The 10,472-nt window shown below is 49.0% G+C and overlaps 1 long non-coding RNA gene across 1 annotated transcript; it reads right to left on the bottom strand.

Moving 5' to 3' along the window:
* Positions 1-3,132: 3,132 nt before the first annotated feature.
* LOC131819671 (uncharacterized) lies at positions 3,133-5,833 on the bottom strand. The gene is made up of 2 exons (XR_009349279.1): positions 5,752-5,833; positions 3,133-3,314 (listed from the first exon to the last, which is right to left on the bottom strand). It is a non-coding gene; the product is annotated as an uncharacterized LOC131819671 (long non-coding RNA).
* Between the last annotated feature and the right edge of the window lie 4,639 nt (positions 5,834-10,472).

The following is a 10,472-nucleotide window of genomic DNA, read 5'->3' as shown; positions in this document are numbered from 1 at the left end:
TATTCCATATTCTAATATGCAAACTTTCAAAATTTCATTCTAGGGATATATGATTTTTCCAAATTCAATGAAATTGGGAGATATTCTCAGGCCTTAGTCATGAACAGAAAATCTCAAATAAATAAATATACTATAATTACATGAAATCATACAGATGCATATAGATTACACTTCTTTTGTAATATGCCAAGGTGGCATGATAGTTTCAAATGGGTGGGAAATGTTAAAAGATGTAAACAACAAATCCTGAAGGAACACAAAGCTGCTTGCTCACCAGAAGGTCTGTTTTCTTTACAAGTCACAAAGGAACCTTGAAAGTACGTGTGAGGCATGGAAAACTCAAGAAGATCTATATGATATCTGAATTAGAAATAAGCAACAAAGGAAAAGAAAAAAGTGGGAAGTGCATGAATCAGTGGATTCTAAGAATCTATTTTAATATCTTCAACAAATAGCAGCAGCTTTTCTTCAAACACTGATTCACAAATTTTGCTTAGTACAATCTTCTGCATATTGAGAAGTGGTCTTGACACTTTGAACAGAAGTCTCAGTGGAATCCTGCGAAAGAGCTCTTACTGAACTGCAACCAATTTAAAACTGCTGAAGATTGTTACTGGCTTATGAGAAAAATAGACAACATGGCAAATCTCAGTTGAAAAGAAGGAGATTAGCAGGGGCACCTGGGTGGATCAGGTCTTGATGTCAGGATCCTGGGATCGAGTCCCACGTTGGGGTTCCCACTCAGTGTTGAGTCACCTTCTCCCTCTGCCTCCGCCTCCCCCCTCCTCACCACTGTACTTGCATAAAATCATTTAAAAAGAAAACAGAGAAAAGGAGATGAGGCAAAAGGCACGTTATGAAGATATTATTGATGAGTTTCCTTCCAGTGAAGACCAGAAAGGATAAATAAAACAATTCCTGTTTTCCTTATAAATTTAATGCTAAATGAAGGAAAGTTTATGGTATCAGGTACCTGTCAGGTTTGCACTTGTTTTCCAACTACTGTAACATTGTTGGAAACAATAAACACTGAAAAGTAATAAAAGCATGGTTCAGTGCAGGACAGTCTGTGCTTTTACCTGGGGCACTGCGTCTAGCAGAACTCAGAGAGTTCACTTGGGAAGATGGGTGCGCCTCTTTTTGCATGGTTTTTTGCAAGCTCCTCCTTCTAGAAGGTCCTGAAGGTCAGCAGTTCCTTTATTCCTGTCCCAAGTCAATGTAGCTCCAGTTCCTCGGAAGCCGAGTCACGATTTCTCCCCAGAAGCAAGTCGGCATCGGTAACAAACCAACCACAGCATTCCTGATGTGGTGTCCCCTGACCACTCAATCCAGAAACCCCTCGGTAAAATAGGGCTAGTTCAAGTGCCCTCAGGGAAAACGAGGAGCAAACCCTGGGAAGAGCCCAAGTATGTAATCGCCTGTACTTTCTCACCTACTAGCACGTCCTGGGGAAGCTCCCAGAGCCCCCTCCTCAGCACTCAGCCAACAAAGCAGCGTCTCCGTCACACCTTGGGAGGCAAGAAGTTGCTGCAAAGGCCCCACGGTCTCCCCAGGGCATCGGGGGAACCGGCTGGAAATACAGCTCTAGCTCTTTAACCGGGTCATTTTGACTGGACCTGGATCCCTGGGCAGCTACAGAAGCCCTTCCTGGTGAGGCCCCTTGGGTCAGAAAAGCCCATGGCACACCCTCTGCTGGCCATGGCTGCACACGCAGAGAGCCCACCCCCTTTCTGTTGGAGGTGCACAGGCTCCCTCTGCTGGTCACCCTAGGAATCCCAGCAATTCTGGAGGTCAGGACATCTCAGCTGAAGGGACAGAGAGGGTGCTGTCTCTCTCCCTGACAGATCCTGAGGCTTGGCCCCACAACCCCATGCAAAAAGAGGTGCGCCCATCTTCCCAAGTGAAACGGCCTTTGCACAGTTCAGCCCTAGAGAGGTCTGAGCTGTGGGCTCAGGGAAATCTCATGCCCAGGATTCCCACCTTCTCTGGTCCAAATGCTCAGAGCCCCTACCTAGACATCCTCCAACATGGTCAATGCTCAACTTCCACACACCTAGACCAGAAACCTCTTTTCACCCTTGAAATTCTTGTCTCTGCTTCTCTCTACCCTGTCTCCCTTACTTCCTGTCCCTTTCTAGCACTTGCCCAATCCCCCCACCACTCACTCAGGGTCTCACCCTGACAGTCTCTGTATCACTCTGCAGACCCTCAGGCCTCCCGCTCTGTGCAGTTCTGTCCAGGAACACCACAGGGAACCAACTGTCCTGTCTCCCCATCTCACCTGCCCTCATTTGGCCCAGGCCCTGCCACAGGGCATGACAATCCCATTTACAAAGGTGCTCAAGCTGACCCTGACTGCCGCAGTGCAGTTACCAGTCCCTCCTGGACAGCATGTGGACAGACAGACCTTGATACTTCGGTGGCCCAGCCATGACCCCAAAGCTTCTGGAGGATGGCTGCATCCATGACCTGGGAAGAAGGAAGGCTTCGCGGGATCCAGCAGCTCTGCCACAGAAGGGTCTGGCAAAAAGGGCCTAAAAGGTGCCAGAAGCATACCCCCAACTTCTCCTGCTGCTGAGGATGGGATGGGTCTCCTCTCATTGACCTGTGCCTTGTCCATCCCTCAACAGGGAAATTGTGGGAGGACTGTGAGGCATCATGGGTCTCACCAAGAAAACTGCCACCATCAGCTCCACTCAAGGCCCCCCTGTGGCTGGGGGGCAGCTGTTAAGGTGAAACCACTGCACAAAACCTGGATTAATGCAGGGCCTCCAGGTTCTCAGAGCCTCACCAGGTTCTCAGGGCCTCTCCAAACACCTTATTGTCTGCTGTCACAGCAGACCACTGCCTGGGGACAGCCACCTGTCTGGCTGATCACTACCCTCCCCCCAAACTAGCAGGGTCTATGTGCTCAAGACGATCTGTCACTAGAGTTAATACAAAACCAGCGGATCTAAATTTAACCTGGGCAACCTCCTCAGAAGTGTTCCTCGGGTCCCTTGCAGTGGAGGTACCACAAAGGGTGATCTTGCTCTATCCTTCATCCCCCCAGTGCTGCCAGGGTGTTATCTGTGTTTGAAGGCTTCACTCTGTGCCCTCGAAGGTATCCCCCTGAAGGCAGACGCTGACACAGAGACAGAACCGTGAACAGTTTATTGGGGGGATACCAAGAGAGACAAAGCACAGGGGACAGGATGGACAGGGAAAACATTCAGACCACCAGGCAGAAAACATGCATATTTTTATTAAATATAAACTCATTGGAGCCTGGTTGTTGGAGGTCAAGGAAGTCTTCAGATTACAAAATAATTAGCCTGTAAGGCAAAAGGATTGGGTTAGTACAATGGGACATTAGGTTTCCCCAAATGTTCTCTACCTCCCATAGTGTATCTGAGGCCTGGGATGAACATTTGAGTGTGTGGCCACTTCTGCGAGCCTATATGTAATAGAAGTAATTTTCTTCACATCTCACATATAAACCTCTGATTGTACCCATTCTCTTAGCTATCTTTTCCTTCATTGTGGCAAGGACGTGAAATTTAATAGAAAAAGGAGGCTCTTTGCTTTATCTTTGAAATGAGAATTGCCACTGTCTGGGCTCAGGTATTACACTCTTTGTGTATTTTGTGGACTTAAATGAACATATTTTGACACTCATCGGTATGGAGCTATTTTCATTTAAACATGAGAACAGTGAATGGTCAGAGACCAGACACTTTCCCAAATATTTTCTTTTTGAGACAGAGACAGAGAATGGATAAACTTGTGAGCAAAGAGGGAAGTGGGGAGAGGTGAGAAAGAGAGAGAATCCCAGATAGGCTCCACACTCAGCACTGAGCCCGACTTGGGGCTCAATCTCAAAAGCTCGAGATCATAACCTGAGCAGGAATCAAGATTCTGCTGTTTAACCAACAGAGTCGCCCAGGAGCCCCTGCAGGTTCTTTATGTACTACAACTCCTATTGCTCTAGTGACCTCAGAATCCAATATGCTCTCTCAATGACAGATTAAAATAAAAGCTGAAGCCCTGAGAAGGCCCCACTGAGAGCTGGTATTTGGGTTGATAAATCAGGAACACAGGCAAATCTGGACACTGGGACTGAAATCCCAGCGAAGTGCACATCTGCAGTCAGGGTGGTGATGCAGATGCGGAGGCCTGGTGACAGGGCTCCAGCTAGGGCAGCCCCTGGCCAACCCTGACTCTCCCACTAACAGTCTGACTCGGGCTGAGGCCAGGGCGGCCACGCTTCACTGGTTCTCCGTCTTGTCTTCATGTTTTCTCGCTGCTGGACTTAAAGTCAGCCAGACAAGAATCCCCAAAGACCAAGTTAAATTTCCCAAATCTCCACGACACTCTTTCACATGGTTCAGAATTTTCATAAATTCAGGGAAACAACACTCTTCACAGACTATGAGTGAATGGCTTCATGGCAAAAATGACATTCTGAGACAAATAACAGCGTGATCCACACTCTGTGAGTGAACACATGCAGCAGTCAGTGTGGACCGCACAGTGTCCTCACACTCACTCTCGAGCTGCTGGCCTGCCGGGAACGGCCTCACCCTCCCTGAGAGAAGCCCAGCCTCTCCCTGAGCACCTCCAGCCTTTTCAGCATCCACAACCTCCTGTTTCTGTGTGACTCAGGGCTCCCTCCCTTCTTTCTAGTTCTTCTCTTATACAGAACACACGGTCTAAGTCCTGTCATCAGTGTGTCCCTCCCTTCTCTCTGACATACATCCTCAATTCCTCACATTAAGAGCAGGCCTCATCCCTCCCAGAGCACAGAACATCATCTCCGTACCATGTGTGTGCAACATCTGGTGTGCCCAGCTTTTGGAGGAGGCCAGCTCTCGGACACCACAAGGAATCTACAACCCTCTCAGTATGACTGGAAGACAAGGTACATCAATTCTAAATACGGAACAACCAGAAGAAAGTTACCATGTCTTTAGCAGTCTTCACTCCCTCATGCCATGAGAGACCTGTGGGCACCATCACTGGTTCTTGTGGAGGACGCTCCAGCATCTGTATCTGACCCACACCATGGAAAAGACAGAAGCTTTTCTACCTGGAAGTGACTGAGCAACATTCCAACGAACCCTCTACACCTGCCTCCGGCATCTGCCACTTCTTCTTTCATTCTCATCTCCCAGACCAGACAAGAGTGTTACCCACAAGTTTCTAAACTGCAGAGGACAAGGGCAGACCCCTACACTAATGATCAATGAAGGGACCACAGCCCTGTGTCAGGTGTTTATACAACTAAGGAAATGACAGCTTAAACCCTTCATGCTGCAGATGCACTGAGAGGTGTTTCATCCCTACCAGAACAACATATGCGGATGCTGGATGTGCACGACGGTAAGAGACAGATGTCTGCCATTGTGCAACGGAGACACTTCCTTCCCAACAATAGCACCTGCCCACTGCTCAGTGTGTGCAAACAGCCAGGCCCACGCACGTGTGTCCTTAAGGACTTCAGAATCACACAGTATTCCCAGCCTGGTTTCCCCTTGAATGTCATGCCCTGAACACAAACTCTGCCTTTGCTCCACCAACACAACCACAAGGTGATGATCTGGAAACAGAGATGCCTGTAAGCTCTGCATGAAGACTTGCCACTTTGAACGGGAAATGACAGCACACACGGACCCCAGGATATACCCAACACACATAGGTCAGGACACTGTGCTGCCCAGAGAGCAACAGGTCTTCAGAAATGGGTACAACTGAAAACACCCCAGCATTTACTTGGTTCTTCTCTGGGACCTTCTTGGGCATGGTGCTGCTATTGTCCCCTTGAGCTCCACAGACTTCTGATTGGGACCAAAGGCCTAGACGGGACAGAGGTGGATTCAGACTGGTGACCACCACCCAGGATTCAAGCCAACCCTCTCCCCTTGCCCCAGCCTATTCCCCTCTCTCCCTCTGGAGGGTCCATTGTGTTTCTCACAGGACTCCCGTGACCCCTGTGGACGAAGGAGGGAACTGTCCATCACCCTCGCAGATACAACAACTCTGCCTGGGAACAGATGCTTCCAGAACTAATCTATCATGCTGGACAACTGGGGCCTCCACATGTGAGACTGATGTGAAGGTTGTGCTTTGTCCAGCCCAGAGCCCAAAACGTCATGTCTGCGTAGTGCACCTGGGCAATGCTTCTAAGTCTTTCCTCTGTGAAATGTTACTTTTCTTGTCCATGGTAGACGCCTGCTGCCCAGTTCTGTATGGTGAACCAGACAGTCCATGAGATGGCCGTCCAACTAAGTGGAGGAATGTTACCATGTCCTCACTTGGGCTTATTGCTGCATTGCAAAGCCTTGTGGTACCACCTCTCCATCCTCTCCACCGACAGAAGTGGTTCAGCTGTGAATAAGCTCTATGACCCATGTCAATTCAGATCATCTCACCATGTGGTGGAGGAACGAGGTGTGGCTGAGGCCCCCATATCCACCACTGTGGAGGTGGATGAGGAGGAGGGAAGTCTGGTACATTCCACCCCATGTGGTAGGGCATACGGAGGAGCCCTGGGCAATGAGGGAACTCTCTCACACCTCTACTGACCTGCAGAACAGACAAGAAAATATTTTAGCAAAACAGACAAAAGTTGCAACACCAAGAAAAGAAACCAAAACAAAAAGCTCTCAGCATCCGGCTCCTTCTCCAATGCCACCTTCCAGGAGAGCTGCATCATGCTAGAAAACTTCCATGCCCCTCCCAGCTGGGGCCAGTACAATGAGGGGGGAGAGGGCAATGGCTGTTACAGGAATAGCCTGTCACCACACATCACTGTCCATGTCTGCCCACATTCTCCAGGAAGAAGTCATGTCTTAACAATGAAAAAGGATCATTGCAAACTAGTAAGGCAGCACATTCCAGACACAGAGGCATCGACATCCTGGACAACACTTCCTCTATCCTCCTCAGCCACCAGAGAAGGTTTTGGTTTGGTCAGAACAGAGAGAATGTGACTTTCTCCACAAAGTTTCCGAGCCACTTGAGGGGAATCATGGGCTTGTAAGTCCCCGACTCTCCCCACGGTGCTTCGCTCCTGACAAATAGTTCCTCTACTTTCTACACTTTCTGTTTATGGCTACAAAGACACTTGAGGATTTAGGGCCTTGTGGTCTGACAGGGGCACTGGAAAAGTGTCTTCCGAGGGACATAATACGAAAAACCATTACTTACACTCAGCAGCTGTGCTTGTCTTTTTTTTTTTTAAAGATTTTATTTATTTGACTGACAGAGATCACAAGCAGGCAGAAAGGCAAAGAGAGGGAGAAAGGGAAGCAAGCCCTCCGCTGAGCAGAGAATCTGATGTGGGGCTTGATCCCAGGACCTAGGATCGTGACTGAGCCTAAGGCAGAGGCTTTAACCCACTGAGCCGCACAGGCGCCCCCTGTGTTTGTCTTAAAACACAGTCATTTGGAAATATAAACCTCCTGAGTTCCAGAGTAATTTTGTACAATGGGAAATGAAGATGGGAAGGCCATATAAGAGGATTCACAAAAAGGTATATGCTTCCCAGTGGAAAACTCCACACGTGTGATGAGAAAAGAAATCAGCTCTCACACTAACTTAGGACCAAATGACCTGCTCCTGGAAACCCAGCTGAAGGGCTGGGAGGCAGTGGTCATGCATGTAATCACTGACACCCCCCTTCAGAATGTGTGAGCCACTGTGTGATTACGACAGTGCACCTGAGACCTTTGACACTTCAAAATACTTGTAGAAAGGGTCATTAAGTGGGCTGGTTCTGCACGGCACATTTTCTAGCAGAAGTAAATTGGGGATGACTCGTGAAACATGCCCTGAGAACACTGCAGACTGCAAAGGAGACAGTATAAAATGCAGAGAGAGTTTTCCCCAGTTTCCATTTGTGAGGATTCCCAGACCCATCTATCCCCAGGATGAGCATAACACCAGGGCACCTGAACGTAACCTAAAGGGAGTCGGGCTGGCCAGAGGACTTCACTGTGGAGGGAGGGGTCCTCCTCCCCCAGTTACTTTCCCGGTGTGCACTGTGGGCAGGCAGGGGTACACATCTGCCCACGCATCTTCCCCACCACCATGTTCCAAGACAGTAGCATCTGTGCCAGAACAGCTACCCGCCCCCCGTCTCTTACCTAGAACCTGGGGTGAAGAGATGCCATGGGGAAAACTACTGTCACCACATTTTAATATAAGTCTGCACATCTCGACAGAGACAAGAGTGGGCAACCAAAGATAATCAACTAAGGAAAAAACTCCATTCAGGACAGGCCAGTATTAACAGCTGGGACCACACCTCCCCCATCATGGCAAGCACAGCAGCTCCTTCTGTACATTGAGAAGAAACACAATGAGAGGCCATGGGAAGCCTGGTGTCCAAGCGTGGAAGTGCAGGCACTTGTGGGTCAACCAGAAGCCCACCAGCATCCCCCCTGACCAGCTCTGCTTCCCTCCCTGACAATGGGATCTTCTACGCTCCACAAGGGCTGTTCTTGGCCACAGACAGTGCTGAGGAGATAGGAGTGTCCAGAGTCCTGCAGAGGACCTGGAAGAGTGCTTTCTGAGAGAAACAGGACCCCTTCTAGTGAGCGAGACCAGCTCTTTGGAATCACGTCCCTGACATTTGGACAGTCCTTAGCTCAGGCACAGAGCAAATGCCTAGTCCTGGGTGCTGAGAACCAGTGATGGGCTGATTCGATATGTCCAAATGCAAACCGGTGTGTCTGGAGAGCACGGGAAATGCTCCCAGGATGGGTGGGGAGAGATGCTATGAGCTGGCACAGCCATCAGACCCCATCAGAACCCGCTCATGGGAGCACAACTGGAGCACGTGTGAGTTGTGGGCCTTGCAGAGAGTCACTGGGATTCCCTTTTCAGGGCTGCTGCTACAGGGCATATTTTCTATGACACACCTGGCACCTGCCACAGTTCACCATCATCTCACCCAGGGGCCAACTGGAGGAATCCAGCTGTCGTCTTCATCCACTCAGATGGGACGCACGGGTGGTCACAGCTCACCTTCTCCACAAACACTCAAGCTGCCCAAAGCATGTTGGACAAGTGTGACGCAGTCCTGGCTTTTCCCATTCTCCATCTGAGGACCTCTGCAGACATCCTCCCAGGTTAGTCTCCTGACCCAAATACTAAAAATGCTCCTCCTCCCACAGGAAAGCAAACTGCAAGGAGTCAGCCAGACTAGCTGACTTCACTGTGGAGTTAGATGTCATCCTCCTCGATTTATACACACACATACAAGCACGTGCGCACGCGCACACACACATACACACACGCATGAGGTGAGCATCCTACCATCCCATGTCTCAAAGCATCTACAGCTTTGGGAGGAAGCACAAATTTGAAGATCTCTAAGGGAGCAGCAGGGAGGCTCCTGGGTGAACAGTGTGCACTCTGAAAGGGATGATCGCAGGACACACACCAAGGGCACTAGGCCAGGACAGGGACCTGTCCACACTGCAATCCATTTCAGAAACAGACACAACTAAAAATGCCCAAGTACTTACCGTATGCATCTCTGGGTCCCTTTGAGGGCTAGTGCTGCTGTTCATCCTGGGAACCAGTCTAGATGCTAGATCAGACAAAGGTCAGAGGTTTATTGTGGTTTGCCTGCCCTCCATGCCTTACTCTCCCATCTTTCACTCTTTCCCACACTTGGGTCCATTATCAGAGGGTTACTTGTGTCCCTTATCAAAGGGTTTCATCCGTGACTCCTTTGCAAAGAGAGACACCATCACGTGTGGACAGTTCGGGGTCCAACTGGCTATCAACACTAAAACTGGAGTGCTCAACACACATCAGACAAGATCACTTTCTCTTCATAGATTAAACACCTAAGTGAGAATAGCCTTGCATGGGTGACATCCACAAAACTTTAAATTAACAGCCCATGTTCTCTTCTCAGGCCACAGGTGGATGGTTCATTTGTCCATCCTGCAGTTGAGACCTAGCATGTGTGACTGGCCAACAAATAAACATTTCAGGGAAGAAACAGACTTTGACATTTGTATAGTCACGAACAAAGAAATCATAGGTAAATTGAGCAATAAAGCTATGGCATTGCACCAATAACATGAGAGGAGTGAAATATATTTCATTGCTGAATATGATCCTATGGATGACAAATAATATATATATATATATAGGAACCTCCATAATGAGTAAATAAATGCCCTTTTTCACAAATAGTTTTTTTTCCCAAGACTTGACCGCTGAATCAAGGTGGGAAGGGCACTCTCCTCGCACCTTCTCGTGCTCAGCTCTTCTGAAGGGGGTAGCAGGTGGAAAGGTGTGGAGCGGCGTGAGCTCCACCTTTCACGGGCGCAAGTGTCCTGCTGCCTGGGGGCATATAAGGAAAGCACCCTCTTGTCACCCCTTCAGACAACCTGTAGGCTTGTGATTCTCTCCAGGACACACAGCGATCACCCACAGGAACAGGAAGGACACCGTGTGGTTTCACAGCAGAA

The sequence above is a fragment of the Mustela lutreola genome, chromosome 17 (genome assembly GCF_030435805.1).
Source record: "Mustela lutreola isolate mMusLut2 chromosome 17, mMusLut2.pri, whole genome shotgun sequence".
NCBI classification, from domain to species: domain Eukaryota; kingdom Metazoa; phylum Chordata; class Mammalia; order Carnivora; family Mustelidae; genus Mustela; species Mustela lutreola.
Note: the sequence above shows the minus strand (reverse complement) of the source record. Positions and strands in the feature narration are given on the sequence as shown.